This window comes from Dipodomys spectabilis, unplaced genomic scaffold, assembly GCF_019054845.1.
Source record: "Dipodomys spectabilis isolate Male_0828 unplaced genomic scaffold, ASM1905484v1 ptg000623l, whole genome shotgun sequence".
NCBI classification, from domain to species: Eukaryota; Metazoa; Chordata; class Mammalia; order Rodentia; family Heteromyidae; genus Dipodomys; species Dipodomys spectabilis.
This window is the reverse complement of record NW_024871300.1, coordinates 119,352-134,589: the sequence shown is the minus strand read 5'-3', so window position 1 is coordinate 134,589 and position 15,238 is coordinate 119,352.

Below are 15,238 nucleotides of genomic sequence, written 5' to 3'. Positions count from 1 at the left end.
TCATTGTTATATTACAAACTTGATGAGACATCCTTAACTCTTTGTGACCTCATCACCTCGGAGGCATCACAAACTCATGGTGTTATCACATTCCCATTGTATCAACATGATCACATTGTGAATTCCCAAAACTATTATGACCTCAGAAGCTTTGAAAGAAAGCATGGCCTTTGTGACATGACAGGCCTTTTGTGTACTCATATCCTCATGTTGAGCTAATGACAATTGAGATCAGGCATGCCATTTTAACATAGCAAAACCTTTGTGACATCATCACCAGTGTAACATCACATTGTCATTATGATAACATCAGCCCAACATGACATCATAAAACAACAATGACATCAAATCACATGTAATTGTGATGTCACAGATACATTGGAATGCCTATTCTGTGATTTCATTCTATTTCAAATGTTGCAGGTGGGTTGGTATCAGAAAAACATTGTGGCCACATAATCATTATAATATCACAATACCTTGATGACACCATATTACCATTATGATATCACTAACCCACTGTGACATCACAAAACAGTCTTATCCTCATAATTTTTTTGACATTCTGCCAGTGTGATCTCTTTGGCCTCTCTGAGTACATAAATTGTTTAACTCATAATACTTAAGTCATGACATGTGATATCAAAAAACCACTGTGATATCATGACCACTGTGACATCACACTGCCAGATGTCATGACCACTGAGTCACATGAGGACATCGCAAACATGTTAAGACTCATTACACTTGTGCCAACATAGGCCTTTGGATACATCATTATCCCTTGTGAACTTATATAGTCTTTGTCAATTAGAAATCTGCCATGAGATTGTGACATCACCAATCCATTGTGAAATCACAAACTTAAGTGACCTCATCACCTGTAGGGCATCACCATTTGTGACTTCAAAACAATACTATCTCATGTAATGATAGCATCACATTGCCAATGGGATATCTCTGTCTCATTGTATTTTCTTTTTTAATACCAAAATTAAGTATGATGTAATTTTATTTATTTTTAATGTGTATTGTGAACATATTTTACAGAAGGGTTACAATTACATGGGCAAAATAATGAGTACATATCTTATCAAGCACTTTAGCCTCCTCCTTTGTTTACCCTTCACATCCCTTCCCAGCCTCCCCCTGCCCTCCCCAGTGCTCCCCCCCCACCAAACTTGTAAAGTTCATTTTCGACATGACAACTTGTAATTCTCATTGTTGCAATGGGTCCACCTGTATCCTAATTTAAACGACCTGTTTTTCCCCTTCCCCTCCACAAATTTTACTGACATCAAATACAGTGAAAGTAGGGTTATACTGTGGGGGAGGGACATACAAAGCAACAAAGAAATAATCTTATAAATGCGTTAGAAAGACATGCATAAGAGAAAAAACATTAAAATACATACCTGAGGGTTCATTTTCCTAACATCACATTATCTGACCTTTTCTGCTTGACTCATACATATACTAGATATTGCAAATAAGGGATACCATGGGACCTATGTTTCTTTGGGCTTGGCTTACTTCAATTAATATATTTTTTTCCAAGTCTTTCCATTTCTTAACAAATGGGGCAATGTCATTCTTTCTGATGGAGGCATAGAATTCCATTGTGTATCTATACCACATTTTCTTGATTCATTCATCTACTGAGGGGCATCTGGTTGGTTCCATATCTTAGCTATAGTAAATAATGCTGCAATAAATATAGTTGTGCTGGTAGCTTTAGTGTGGTCTTGTTTGTAAACATTTGGGTAAATGCCCAAAACTGGGATTGCTGGATCATAGGGGAGCTCAATGTGAAGGCTTTTGAGGAACTTCCATACTACTTTCCAAAGTGGTTGAACAAGTTTACACTCACACCAACAATGCAGTAAGGTTCCCTTCTGTCCACATCCCCTCCAGCATCTGTTGTTATTAGAGTTCTTGATTTTTGACTTTCTAACTGGGGTGAGGTGGTATCTCAATGTTGTTTTGATTTGCATTTCTTTTATGGCTAGGGAGGTTGAGCATTTCTTCATGTGTCTATTAGCCATCCTTCTATCTTCTTCAGAGAAGTTTCTCTTTAAGTCGTTAGCCCACTTATTTATAGGGCAGTTGTTTCTTTGAGGATTTTTGGTGGAGAGATTTAATTTTTTGAGTTCCAAGTATATTTTAGATATGAGAACCTTGTCCGTTGTATGGCTCGTGAAGATCTTCCAATCCGTAGGCTTTCTATTGATCTTGCTAGCTGTGTCCTTTGCCATGCAGAAGCTGTGCAACTTCATGCAATACCATTTGCCCAACCTTTCTTTGATTTATTGTGTGTCCTAGTCTCTATTAAGAAAATTTCAGCCTGCGCCAAGGAGACCTAGGGTTTCTCCTATTCCATCCTGTAATGTTTTCAGAGTGTCTGCTTTGTCTCCGAGGTCTTTGATCCATTTGTGGTTGATTCTGGTGCAGGGTGATATATAAGGATCTAGCTTTAGTTTTCTACAAGTAGTTAATTTTGCCTGCACCATTTACTGAAAAGTCTGTCTCTCTTCCATTCTATTTTTTTAGCTCCCTTATCGAAGATTAGATGGCTATAGGTCTGTAGGTTCATTTCTGGGTTTTCAATTCTATTCCATTGGTCCTGAGGTCTGTTCTTGTGCCAGTACCAAGCTGTTTTGATTACTATGGCTTTATAGTAGAGTTTGAAATTTGATATTGATGTTCCTCCAGCAGTGTTCTTTCCGTTGAGGAGCGTTTTTGCTATTCGGGGTCTTTTATTGTTCCATATGAATATTTTGATTGCCTCCTCTATTTCCTTGAAGAATGAGGTTGGAATTTTGATAGGTATCACATTGAATTTGTAGATAGCCTTCGAAGTACTGCCATTTTCACAATGTTAATCTTTCCAATCCAGGAGCATGGGAGTTTTTCCCATTTTCTAAGTTCTGTTTTGATTTCCTTTTTCAAGTTATTAAAGTTTTCATCATAGAGGTCCTTCAATTCTTTGGTTAAGTTAATTCCTAGGTAATTTTTTTGTGGGGCTATTACAAATGGAGTTGCTTTCCTAATTTCAGCCACACTTTTTTCATTGTTGGCATACAGAAAAGCCATTGATTTTGGGGGGTTAATTTTATAACCTGCTACTTTGCCAAAGTTTTGAATCAGCTTGAGTAATTTGGGAGTGGAGTCTATGGGATTCTTTAAATACAAGATCATGTCATCTGCAAAGAGGGAGAGTTTTATTTCTTCTTTCCCTATTTGGATCCCCTTTTTGTTTGCATCTTGTCTTTTTGCTGTAGCTAGGCATTCTAATAATAGATTGAAGAGAAGTGTAGAGAGTGGACATCGTTGTCTTGTTCCTGAGTTAAGAGGAAATGGCTTTAGTTTTTCACAATTTAGTATAATGCTGGCTGTAGGCTTGTCATATACAGTCTTTATTGTATTGAGGAATGTTCCATGGATTCCTAATTTTTCCAAAACCTTCATCATAAAGGGGTGTTGGATATTGTCATAAAGGGGTGTTGGATCTTGTCGAATGCTTTTTCTGCATCTATTTCTGTCTCATTGCATTTTCACCAGCTTATTATATACTCATATTTTACAAAATTCATGGCCTTACTGTCTTCTAGCTCCTTACGTGAACTCCTATCTTCATTGTGATCTAGTAGAATGAAATTGGACATGTAATGGTGATATTACACATTCGTTTTGACATCCCTATCCAAGTGTGACCTTATCACCACTTGACATCACAAACCCATTATGACATCATATTGCCACATTGATATCATCATAACCTTGTGACATCCCAAACCTGTTGTGACTGCTTAGCACCTTTGAAAAAGCACATGGTGTTTGTGATATTATGGTCCCTTTGGGTTATCATGTCGTCATTGTGAACAAAGACAATTGACATCAGACATGCCAGTGTACCATTACAAACGCGTTGTGACATCATCTCCAGAGTGAGATCACATTGTTGTTATAATACCATCAGCCCATTGTTACATCCCAAAACGACAATGACATCATGGCATTATGACATCAAATTTTCATTGTGAGGTCCTAGAGACAATGCAATTGCCTATTCTGTGATTTCATTCTATCACAAATGGGGCATATAGGTTGATTTCAGAAACCCATTGTGACCACATCATCATTGTGACATTACAATCCTTTTGTGACCTCATATTGACATTGTGATATCATTAATGCAATGTAACTCACATACCTGTCTTGTCCTCATAAATTTTGTAACAAACGACTACCTTGGCCTGGGCTGGATGCTGAGAGCTAAATTCAGTCTCAACCATAAACCCTCCAAAGAGCAGTTCAGCCACTTGTTAACTGGTCTGCAAACAACCAACCCCCAAAATAATGATCTCCAATGCTCCACACTTCAAAGGACAAGGCTTTTTTCTTTCTCTTCATTATCCTTCTCTACAGATCTGTCCTACCTTTCAGTTCTTTTTTTTTTCCTTCCACCATTCCATTCTTCTCTTCAAGCTGCTCTACTCTTGACAGGCCTGCCCTGCCTTGTCCAGGTGGCCAGTTGCCGTCCTTCACCTACTGCTCTCTCTCAATTTCCTCTCCTCCCAGGTCTTTGCCCTCCAGCAGTCTCATCACTTCTTTCCATCCAGGCCTTTAACCTTTTTCTCTCCCCTTCTCTTGCTCTGAATATGCAGCTTATATAAAGGCTGTACCCTTCCCCAACTACAATATGTTTTTTGCCTTCCAGTTTTCAATTATCACTTACCAAATGTCCATTCCCAATCACTTCTTGGCAGCTCACCATGTGGGGCTTGACATCCTATCTCCTTCAGCAGCATGCCCTGCCCCCTCCAGTGTCATGCACCCCTCTCTCCATTGGTCCAGACTAGGGTGCCATGATGACTATCTGTTCCCATGGATTATAGGGGCACTTCTGGTTATTACTGTGTCCTTATGGTGAACTAGTAGCAATTGAAATTGGACAAATAATTGTGATATTACAAACTGTTGACATAACTAACCCATTGTGACCTCATCACCACTGTGACATCACAAACCCATTGTGACTTCACATTGTTGTTTTGATACCAGGATCACATTGTGACATTCCAAATCTATTATAACATTTGAAAAATACATAGCTTTGTGATATCAGAGTCTCATTGTGTACCCAAAGCCCCACTGTGAAATATTGACAATTGAGAATCAGACATGACATTTTGGCATCCAAAACAATTTGTGAGATCATCATAATTGTGACATCACATTATCATTTTTATACCATCTTCTCATTGTGAAATCACAAAACTAAAATGATATGATAGAATTAAAACTTTACATTGTCATGGTGACATCAAAGACACATTATGAATGCCTTTTCTGTGATTTCATTCTATTTCAAATGTGGCATGTACATTGATATCATAAACAAATCAGGAACTCATAACCATTGTGATATCTCAATCCCTTTGCATATCATGTTTCCATTGTGATATTACTAACCCGCCATGATATCACAAACCTATCCTCTCATCATAACTTTTGTGACATGCTGCAATTCTGATACCTTAGGCCTTTTTGTCCTCAGAATCTGTTGTTGACCTCATTAGATTTCACAGATGATATTTTATATCACAATTCCCAGTGACATCATGACCATGGTGGCATCACACTGCCAGATGTAATATCCATTGTGTCAAATTCTGACATCACAAAGCTTTTAGGATTTCAGTATATGTGTGACAACACATACTTTTGGAGAAACCACAGTCCCTTTGTGAACTAATATACACATTGAAAGTTAAGACAATTGAGAGAATCATCATGTCATTGTGACATGCCCAACACAACAATATTTTGTGACCTCACCACAACTGTGGAATCATCAACTAATTGTGACAGCAAAACAATAATAATGAGTTGACATTGTCATGGTGATATCACTGTCCCATTGTATATTCACAAACCAAAATGACCTCCTAACATTTTTAAAAATTCATGTCCATTATGACTTCCAGCTCATTCTGTGAACTTGTATGCACATTGTGAAATAGTAACAATTGAAAATGGACTTGTGTTTGAGATATTACAAATCATTATAATATCAAAAGCCCATTGTGACTTCATCACAACTGTGTATCATAAAGCTATCATGACCCCAAGTAACTTTGTAAACACACATGGCATACGTGACATCATAGGCCCTTTGTGTACCCATATCCTCATTGTGAACACATGACTATTGAATTCATATATGCCATTGTAACATCACAAACCCCTTGTGATCCCATCGCCAGTGTGACAATACATATTCATTATTACACAATTACCTCCTTGCAACATTACCAATTTACAATGATCTCATAGCATTATGACATTATATTGTCATTATGATGTCATAGACACATTGTAAATGCCTATTTTCTTATTTCATTCTATTTCATATGTGGCATGTGTGTTGATGTCAGAAATATATTGTGATCTCATAAATATACGGCATCACAATCACTTTGTGACATCACAGTGCCATGGTGATATCACTAACACACTGTGACATCCAAAACCTGCCCAGACCTCATAAGTCTTGTGATGTGCAGCAATTCGGATGTCTTAGGCCCTTTATGAGCTCATAATCAGTTTTCAACCTTATAATATTTCAGTTATGATATATGATATCAGAAATCAACTGTCACATCATGACCATTGTGACATCACACTGACAGACATCGTAAACATTGTGTCACAATGTGACATCACAATCCTCCTATGACTTCATAACATTTGTGAAAACACATGACTTTGGAGATACCACAGTCTGTTGTGAACTCATATTCTCTGTGATTTTATAACAATTGAGATCCATTATGCCATTTGGATATCACTAACCAATTGTTACATCATAGCCCCCTTACTCTATGGTATCACCAATTAATTGTGATATCAAAACCTTTTGTGATATCACAATGTGACATGATGATCATGACATCTGTCAGTGTGATGTCACAATAGTCATGATGTCAGAGTTGATTTCTGTTATCTCAAGTCATAAATGAGATATGAGGTTGAAAATTATGAGGGCAAAAAGTCTAACATATCACAATGTCAGCATGTCACAAAAGTTAGGAGGACAGGAGAGGTTTTTGATGTCACATTGTGTTAGTGATATCACAATGGTACTGTGATGTCACAAAGTTAGTATGATGTCAAAATGGTTTGTATGCACAAAAATGCATTTCTGATATCAACTCTCGTGCCACATTTGAAATACAATGAAATCACAGAATAGGCATTCCCAATGTATCTGTGATTTCACAAGAATTGTTGTCATAATGCGATTCTGTCATTAAGTTTGGTGATGTCACAATGAGCTGATGCTCTCATAATGAAAATGTTATGTCACACTGTTAAGGATGTCACAAACAATTTTTGATTTTATAATGGCATGTCTGATCTCAACTGTCAGTTCACAACAAGGATATGTGTACACAAAGGGACAGTGATGTTGAAAATGGCATGTTATTTTTCCAAGGAGCTAAGAGGTCATAATAGATTTGAGATGTCAAAATGGAATCATGATGTCACAATGACAATGTTGTTACAAGGGGTTTGTTATGTCGTGGTAGTGATGATGTCAAAATGGGTTTGTGATGTCACAATGAGTTTGTAATACCACAATCAAATTTCCAATTTCAATTGCTACTTGTTCACAAGGAGGATACTGTAATAATCAGCAGGGCCCGATAATCTATAGGGTCTGATAATCAGCATGGGCCCATTTCCTGGCCAGCTGGAGAGGACAAAGAATGCCACCAAGAAGGTGAGGCATCCTGTGGGAGGGACTGGTGCATTAATCACCACGAATTGAGCTGTTAAGAAGTGATTGGCTGTAGGTAGTTTGAAAACAGGCAGTTGGAATGGAGAAGGGGTACAGACTTTATGTAGGCTGCTTGTTCAGAGCAATAGAAGGTGAGAGAAAAAGAAAAAGTCCTGGAAGGAAGGAAGTGGTGTGATAGCATAAGGGGAAAAACCTGGGTGGAGAGGAAGTTGAGGGAGGGCAGAAGGTGAAGGATGGTAACTGATGAGCCTTGCAAAGCAGTTCAGGTCTGTGGAGAGTGGAGAGTCCTAAAGAGAAGAAAGAACTGGTAGAAGGGAGAAAGGAAAAGACCTCAAAAGAAGTATTGTCTGTAGCGAAGGAGAGACAAAGAGAAGGGGAAAAGAGGCTTTTTCTTTGATGTTTGGAGCTTTGGATATCATAATTTTGGGGGTTGGTGGTTTGGAGAACATTTATTATATAAAACGTGTCTCGATGGATTTTCTTGAACTACAGAGGTCCTTATTTTTGAAGACTATCGAGATAATCCATTCGGATTGCATCAGGCCTTGGCCCCACGAAAAAATACCCATAGGTGAGAGTGTCAGCCCTCAGGGTTGAGAGTCTACCTCGAGTGTTTGTCTCCGGAGGTCCAACATGGACAAAAGTCATTTATGTACCTCTAGAGGTGCATCTTCGCAAGCTTGCCAGCTTGTTTTGTACCCCTCTGGAAGCTATTTGTGGCTTCCTTGGGATGCCATCTAGAACCTACTTGAGAGATAATGTAGGGCTTCTGTGGGAAGCCATCTGGAACCTTATCAAGAGTACATCTGCGACTTACTTGAGAAGACCTCTGAGACCTACACTGGAGGTCATCTGGGTCCTTCTCCAGGGGCCATCTTGGATTATCTCCAGAGGTCACCTGGGGCTTCCTCAGGAGGCCACCTGAGACCTCTTCAAAAGTAGTCATTGGGGCTTTCTTAAGAGGCAATCTAGGACCACCTCCTGAGGTCATCTGGAGCCTCTTTGGGAGGTCACCTCAGGCTACCATGATGAGAAATTTATGACCATCTTTGGACATCATCTGGGACTTCCTTGAGAAGCTATATAAGACCTTCTCTGGAGGTCATCTGTCGCTTTCTCAAGAGGGTTATCTGGAACTTTCTCTGGAGTTCATGTGGCCTCCTTGAGTAGCCATCTGGGAGCTACTTGAGAGGTAATCTCAGTCTCATTGAAAAAACATCTGGAAACTCCTTTGGAGGTCATCTGACACTTCCTTGTGAATCCATTTGGAACCTCCATGAGAGGTCATCTAGGGCCTCCTAGGTAGTATATAAGTGACATCCTCCAGAGGTCATCTGTAGCCTCCTCAAGAGGCAATCTGGGACGTTCTCTCTGTCATCTGGGACCACCTGTAGAGGTCAACATTGAGAGGTATGGGGTATGTGGGTTAAGTGTCTATGGATCTTGGTCTTTGTATGTATGCTGATAGTTCTATCTATGTCCTGTATGCACCTGTTTACTCGTTTTCTCAGGATGGGAGAACAAGGCCTTAGGTTGTCATATCCAAAAAATATTCTTCCCCAGGTTTACAGAATCCCGCAGAGGAAGATGCACTGATGTACTCTCTCTCCTATTCTTTTTCATCAGCAACTTTAATGAGTCCTCCCATACTAAAAGTGGTTACTTGTACCAGACTGAGGTGGTACAATGTGGTATGTTACCCTTATTACCCTTGAGACAGGAACATGGAGGAGATGGTGGGCAGGACCCCTTTCTAATATATGTTCCCTTTACAAGTAATGACCTGTGTAACTGGAAACAGAAAAAGCCATCCTTTTCAGAAAAAAAAAAAAAAACAGGGGCTCATTACCTCATTAGAGACAGTAATTTTAACACAAAAGCACATCTGGGATGACTGTCAGCAAATTTTACAGGTGTTTTTCACCTGGTAGAAAAGGGAGTGAATACTGTCGTTGACTTGACGGTGGTCCTTGAACCAGACAGTAGACCCACTATTGACCCAGACTATTTGGAACAAGTCTTTCTCCAGACTTACCCAAGCTGAGGCTTACAGCAGTCGAGATATGGAGGTGTTTACCAATTATTTCCAGGTTCAGCTAGCAGGGATACCGCAGTGGCTAGAAAGCCCAGTCTTCAATCTAAGGTGAGTGAGATAGTACTGTTCCCCTGTGAGTACCCTAATGCTTTTTCTGGAAATTCTGCCAGAAGCCTATAGAACCTATAGGCTATAGATCTTTAAATCCTGGAGAATCAAAGAGCCCTAAATATGGCCTTTGTTACCCAGTCAGCCACAGATATTAGAATAAAGCTTGAAAAGTTAGAAGGTTTTGAGGTAAAGTGGTTGCTCAGTTGGTGTTTGATAACAGAGACACCCTGAAAAAAAACGAGTCTAAAAAAAGAGTTTGAGTTTTGGTAGGAGCACCAGAATAGGGTTCAAGAAACCTTTGGCAAATACAGTACAGATCATTTGCAAATGGCAGTAGGGAACCTCTAGGACTAGATCAGTGAGCTTAATGCAAGCAAAATGGACATTAGAAAAAGGAATGTCCAAGGAGGACACATTTACCACCTGGAAAATGTAAATGACAGGTTAAGTAATCACATTAATTACAAGGAAAATGTGTTCATTGCTCTGGAGAAACATGCAAAGGATCTCTGAATTCCATTAAGAAATTATGGCTATGAAAATGGAGCTGGGGGGCTGGGAATGTGGCTCAGTGGTAGAGTGCTTGCCTTGCATGCATGAGGCCCTGGGTTTGATTCCTCAGCATCACATAAGCAAAAAGGAAAAAGCCAGAAGTGGCAATGTGGCTCAAGTGGTAGAGCACTACCCTTGAGCTCAAGAGCTGAGGGACAGTGTCCTGGACAGAGTTCAGGCCCCACGACCAGACCCAAAAGAAAAAGAAAAAAAAAAGAAAGAAAAGAGCTGGACCTGATATAAGAATATATTAGGTTGAAGTACATGTCGATTATAAGCTTTGAAAAGTGTCACCAGAAATTCAAAGCAACAGAGAAAGTAGGAAAGAGTAGTTAGCAGAGAAGACGGGAAAGTGCTGTGTCATAGAAGAAGAGGCCAAGAAAAGAGAACAGGAAAATATCACGCTCAAGAAAGAGATTGTTTCTCTTCAGAAAGAGTTAAAAGACCACTTGCTTTGATAGAGAATGCCATGGAAAGGGAAAGACCATTAGGAAGAAAAGCAGAAATGCTAAACAAACAGTTGAAAAATCTGTCAAAAAATACACTGAAGTGGAAAACTAGAAAGAGAAACTACTAGAGTAAAAGCCCCAAAAGACTGCTGAGATCTTCACCAAAAATGTAATGCAGAAGCATCATGTCCCAGTGGAACAGGTGGAGGTGGGAAAAATACCTCTCAATGGCACCTTTGTGAACTTAAGGGAGGAGCTGAAGAGCAAGCAAAGGTGTTATGAGAAGGAGCAGCACTTGGCCAGTCAAGGGAACTCTCGGGTGACCCTGCCAAAACACATGTAGGTTAAGGAGAACATTGAGAAGGAGAGAGGGATCATGAAAGCAAGTTTAAGATAAAAGGAGGAGAATAAAATGGAAGAAGTCTCCAAGTTTCAGAGTACTTTACAGGAGTTAAAGAAACTAGAGAACCTAAGATACAGGGAAACATCTGAGCTGATGAGGTAGCTTGGGAGACCACTCTAAAACTAGTTGTTTCTCTAGAAATACTGGTCATCAATATTAAAGGAAGAAGCATAAACAGTGGTAATAAGTGTGCAAATGTTGATACTGAACTTGTGAAAAATGCATACAGGCTCAAGCTTTCTGTCAGTTTACATGTAGATATTTGCAGCCTGGTAAATTGCCCGAGGACACTGCCTAAAACTGTTCTGAAAACCGGTGGGGCCTCAGCCTGACAATACTTTGTAATGTGTGTAGGTAATTTCCAACAGGTAAATGCTGAAATGCTGGAACATATGAAAATAATTCATATTTGAGGAACCTCAGATGGTGAATTTTGGAAAGTGGACTCCACAGAGGTAAAGCCTGGAAAGTATGGCTATTGGTATCTGTTAGTAATAATGGACATTTTTTCAGGCTGAGCTGAGGCATGTAATAATACTTTGATTTGGCTTACCCTTAGCTGTGGGGTCCAAAAGATGGCCCAGCATTCATGGCCCAAGTTCTCAATTATTAACTAATGCCCTAGGAATAAATTGGAAGTTACAACTCATTTATAAGCCTCAGAGTTCAAGCATTAGAAAGAATGAAAATGACCTAAAAGGAAACTTTAACTAAATTAAATACAGGGACTGGCCATAGCTAGGTAAGCCTCCTCCACTTCACTCTCTTTCGAGCAAGATGTAGCCCTTATGTTAAAGGACTCAATCCCTTTGAAATACTTTAGTGTAGAACACCCCCTTGGCTTCCTAAAATTAGGAAGGCTATATTAACAGAAGTGTCTAACTTCAATCTGCAGGCTTTACAACATATTCTTTTATGTACCTTTCTTTTGGTAACCAAGGTCCACTGGCTGGCTAAGAAAAACTCCACCTGAAGGGGAGGGACCAAGAAGGTGATGGAACAGCAGGGAAACACCACAGCTCTCTCCAACCAAATAAAGAGTTTGTATTTCAATGCTCTGTTTCTCCAAGCGACCCACAAAAAAAGGCAATTACTCAGAGAGATAAAGGAAGTGCAAAAAGAAAAGGGAAAATCCTACACAGACAGTAAAGTGGGAAGACCCTTCCCTCACTCTTTGTTGGTGATGGGGCTCCACGTTGCAGAGCTTAAGTGGCAGGGTTTTGTACCAAGTTGCTTAAGTGCCCCAGGTCTGGACCCTCTGAGGACCACACACCCACAAGCTTCCCAAGTCTCCCAGGAACTCCCAAGAGCTGGGCCAACCCAGAATATACAAACAGAAATCTCAGAAGGCAGAGCTGGAACAAAGACTCCCCTCAACCTCCCTGGAATAGCGCCTCTGCCTGGCTGGTACAAGTAGCCCAGCCCAGTCAGGAGCAGTAGCAGCTGTCAACAGTGGCAAAGGATTCTGAACTCTCAGGGTGGCACCTCTGTCCTGCTGGTGTAAATAGCCTTGCCTAACCTGAAACAGCAGCAGCAGCTGGCAGTGGTGGCAAATCACCCAGAATTGGGGCACAATGCCTCTTGGCACTTGCCCAGACCAGCCAGGGGTGGCAGCAGTGGCTGAGGTGGGGACAGCTGCAGTGAACAAGTCCAGACCCGTGGTGGTTTCTGCCTCTCCATACTGGCATGCATAAGCAGCTCATGGTGGCAAAAGTGGTGAACAACCCCAGACTTGAGGCAGGGTGTGGTGCTGAGCAACCCCAGAAAAGCCTCATGACCTTTCCTACCTGGGCTGGCTTTGAACCTAAATACACAGATCTGAGCCTCCTGAGTAGCTAGAATTACAGGTATTCACACCAGTGGGGTCTTCCTCTTGCAACCCCCCTAACTTTTTCTAAAATAGATCATTTCTTAGTTCATACATGGAATTTAAGCAAATAAAAGAGGATCGACATAATACTCTGTATTCTATCTGAGCATAGTGTAATCTAACTCGTTCTCAAGAACAAGGCATAAATAGAAAGAAAACACATGGAAATTAAGCAGCACTCTGTTGAACAATACATGGATCACAGAAGAAATTAAAGAAGAAATTTAAAAGTTCCTACAATTCAGTGAAAATGAAGAAACATCACAAAGGAACCAATGGGACACAGCGAAAGCATTCCTGAGGGGCAGATTCATTGCTCTCAGTGCACACATCAAGAAAACAGAACAAGTAAACGATCTTATGATGCAACTAAAACTACTAGAGAAACAAGAAAAAATTGAACCTAAAGTTGCTAGAGAGAAAGAGAACCGAAATAATAGCTGAAATTAATGAGACAGACTATGAAAATTATAAATAAAATTAATTTTTAAAAGCTGTTTAAAAAATAGACACTAAAACTGAGGGACCACTGGCAAGAGTAACTAACAAAATAAGACAGGAGTCTCAAATCAATAATATCAGAGATACGACAGGAAAAATTACAGCAAACATCCAAGACATCAAAACAATCATAAAGAAATAATTCCAGACTCTACTCACAAAGGAAGGAAAACCTAGCAGAGATGGATGAATTTCTACAGATGTACAAATTGCTATCCCCCCCCCTCTTTCCTTTTCAGCCATTCTTCTCTACCATGTATGGTGGGGGCAGCAGTTCGGTAAATAAACTTCTTTTCATGCCTGAATAGCGTGTGGTGTTCTCTTCATGGGCTACTTAATGAAATCTACCTATTTCATATACCTTACAAATGGTGCCATGACTGGGATGAGGTTTTTGAGTTGGAAATGCTAGAATTTCCTAACCACCCCTTTTCTACAAACCAAACTGCCTTGATAAACCATGTGAGACTTTTCAGCAATTGGTGAAAAGTCAATACCATTGCTGGCCTTCACATCCATGTGCACACCAATTCTCTACTCTGGTGAATGAAACTACTCTCAACGGCTCTCTGTTGCTCAATCTCTGCTCAGATGTGGCGCCATTCCACAGAGCTCCTATGGCCTTTATCAGAAAGGATGGTCATCTCTGAAGCAGAGAATGCCTGGTTTGGGGGGCTTAGCCATTTCTCTCTATAGGGGTCTGGGGCAAGCCGGGACACTGCTTCTTCCTAGTTAGCTCTCCTTCACTCACCAAACTGACTCTCTAACACATTTAATGGTGTCCTGTGAGTCATTCCCGAGCTGTGAAACCCCGCTGACAAGCCTCCTGCGCTCCCTGGATAGCCAAATAACCTAATATTTTTTGCTGTTCTCAGATTTAGACAATTAATGTCTCTGCAATGGTACATTGTGAGAAGTCTCTTTACCTTCAGGATCTCTTTGCTCTCTACTATTCATCCAGATCCAATGTGGCCACAATTTTCCAGCACCTGGCCACACCTCTTCCTGTCCTTGGCCTAGATAAGACTTGATCATAGGTGGGTCTACCCCCTTCCTTTTCAGTCATGCTTTTCCACCATGCATGGTGGGGGCAGCCTTTTGGTAAATAAACTTCTTTTCCTGCATGAAAAAAAAAGAAATACAAATTGCTCAAACAGAACCAAGAAGAAATACATCAATTACAAATGTCAATAACCTACAATGAGATAGAAGTAATAAGAAATCTTCCAACAGGAAAAGCCCAGGACCTGATGGATTCACTACAGAATTCTATAAGACCTTTAAAGAGGAACTAATACCCATACTCCTCAAGCTCTTCAGAGAAATAGAAACAGAGCAGGTAATCCCAAACTCATTCTATGAACCCAATATCACATTCATCCCCAAACCAGGCAAAGACCCAACAAAAAATGAACTACACACCGATCCCTTTGATTAAGACAGATGCAAAGCTGCTCAATAAAATTGCAACCAACAGAATCCAGAAACATATCAAAAAATCATACATTAT